This window comes from Salvelinus sp. IW2-2015, linkage group LG35 (assembly GCF_002910315.2).
Source record: "Salvelinus sp. IW2-2015 linkage group LG35, ASM291031v2, whole genome shotgun sequence".
Lineage (NCBI taxonomy): Eukaryota > Metazoa > Chordata > Actinopteri > Salmoniformes > Salmonidae > Salvelinus > Salvelinus sp. IW2-2015.
The window spans coordinates 13,143,084-13,145,938 of NC_036874.1; positions in this window are offsets into that span (position 1 = coordinate 13,143,084).

A 2,855-nucleotide genomic window follows, 5' to 3' on the forward strand; every position below is an offset into this window, starting at 1 on the left:
AGACTCTGATGGCAAGAGAGGACAGAAAGAGATTACAACATGCCACATTATGGTTTCTTACGGCATTTTGTTACTCACTACTCACCCCATTTAAGTATGCCAAGTGGAGGGTGTAATTGAAACAACATCCGTGTGCGCAATAATCACAATAAAATACTAGCAGATGAAGTAGAGTTCAGATTAATGTGAATTTCATGCAAAATAACTACAGTAAAACCAAACACTCGGAGAGGCAATATGGTCAGTGTCTGTTGGGAACTGACTGTATACCACTCAGGATGTGAGTGTCTGGCACATGGTTCTGTATACAAACAGTCTCAAACACAACGTTATTGCTCCCTGTGTCCTCGTTCTAGTACTGTCTTATCATTAGATGGACACCTGTTCTTCTTGTACACACAAACACAGAACAGCTTGTAAATATATTGGCGCTGACGTCCACAAACGGGGGACGCGTGGTCTCAGCTGCTACCATTCTTTATCCTAGTTAGCACAACAGTGTTTTCATTTCCTGTTCTTAAACATCTCCAATAAGTCAACAATGGATTAAACAATCTCTGACATCATCAAAGGGAAGTCATAAACACAACACTCACAATTAAGAAAAAGCTATAACTCATTCTACCACAACCAGGGACCAAGTAGCCCTTACTATAGTCCTGTTCACCAGCCATGTGCCGTGAGGCTGTCGCTACTCGGGTCAAGCATTCAAGAGAGTTATCATAGCGTGTCTGCACTGAACTGAGCTAAGAAAAACAAATACTAAGATAGATTATTATTTGATCTTACCCTCCATGTACTTCCAGCATCAAATAAAGGACAGTATAATAAGGCATGTAGGTAAGGCTGAGCGTAGGAGACAATTAAACCAACATTACTTCCTTGTATTGACCAATGACTAGCTAATATACTGTGCGTATGGGAAATTCCTCACTCACACTTTTACTGGCAGATATGATGACAGTGGAGGATTGCCAGCAAATCAAACAACTCACTGACCTCTACACCAACTCTTCACATTGTTTTGTACTTTTTCTACCATAGATAGCTACAGTATTCTGTTCCACTGTGACTGGGACTAACTGTTAGAACACCAACAGTCTCTTGCACTGACTCTCTGCACCTTACACACACATGCTTACACACTCGCACATGCTTACACACTCGCACATGCTTACACACTCACACATGCTTGCACACTCACACATGCTTACACACTCGCACATGCTTACACACTCACACATGCTTACACACTCGCACATGCTTACACACTCACACATGCTTACACACTCGCACATACTTACACACTCACACATGCTTACACACTCGCACATGCTTACACATAAGCTCAAACTCACACACATACAGTACCATTCAAGGGTTTTTCTTTATTTTCACTATTTCTACATTGTAGATTAATAGTGAAGACATAAAAACTATGAAATAACACATATGGAATCACATAGTAACCAAAAAAGTGTTAAACAAATCAAAATACGTGACTCACCACCTGGATTCGGTCTTCTGCCCCGTCGCGGACCAGGATGTCTTGCTCCCAGAAAGACTAAACAACTTCTTTGCTTGCTTTGAGGACAATACAGTGCCACTGACACGGCCCGCTACCAAAACCTGCGGACTCTCCTTCACTGCAGCCGACGTGAGTAAAACATTTAAACGTGTTAATCCTCGCAAGGCTACAGGCCCAGACGGCATCGCCAGCCGCGTCCTCAGAGCATGCGCAGACCAGCTGGCTGGTGTGTTTACGGACATATTCAATCAATCCTTATCCCAGTCTGCTGTTCCCACATGCTTCACCACACAGACAGCGTGGTGAAGAAGGCGCAGCAGCGCCTCTTCAACCTCAGGAGGCTGAAGAAATTCGGCTTGTCACCAAAAAGCACTCACAAACTTTTACAGATGCACAATCGAGAGCATCCTGTCGGGCTGTATCACCGCCTGGTACGGCAACTGCTCCGCCCACAACCGTAAGGCTCTCCAGAGGGTAGTGAGGTCTGCACAACGCATCACCGGGGGCAAACTACCTGCCCTCCAGGACACCTACACCACCCGATGTCACAGGAAGGCCATAAAGATCATCAAGGGCAACAACCACCCGAGCCACTGCCTGTTCACCCCGCTATCATCCAGAAGGCGAGGTCAGTACAGGTGCATCAAAGCAGGGACCGAGAGACTGAAAAACAGCTTCTATCTCAAGGCCATCAGACTGTTAAACAGCCAACACTAACATTGAGTGGCTGCTGCCATACATGTAAAAAAAAAAGATCACTAGCCACTTTTAAACAATGCCACTTAATATAATGTTTACATACCCTACATTACGCATCTCATATGTATATACTGTACTCTATACCACCTACTGCATCTTGCCATCTTTATGTAATACATGTATCACTAGCCACTTTAAACAATGCCACTTAATATAATGTTTACATACCCTACATTACTCATCTCATATGTATATACTGTACTCGATACCATCTACTGCATCTTGCCTATGCCGTTCTGTACCATCACTCATTCATTATGTACATATATATGTACTTTTGTACATATTCTGCATCCCTTTACTCTTGTGTGTATAAGGTAGCTGTTGTGAAATTGTTTAGGTTAGATTACCGTTGGTTTTTACTGCATTGTCGGAACTAGAAGCACAAGCATTTCGCTACACTCGCATTAACACTTGCTAACCATGTGTATGTGACAAATAAAATGTGTGTTTGATTTTATGTAGCAACATTTGAATTTCAGTTTTTTACATTGGATAGAAGTAGAGAGCTAGAAAAAGGTTTATCATACACAGCATTTTTTAGGAACAATGGAAAGTAATTCTACTG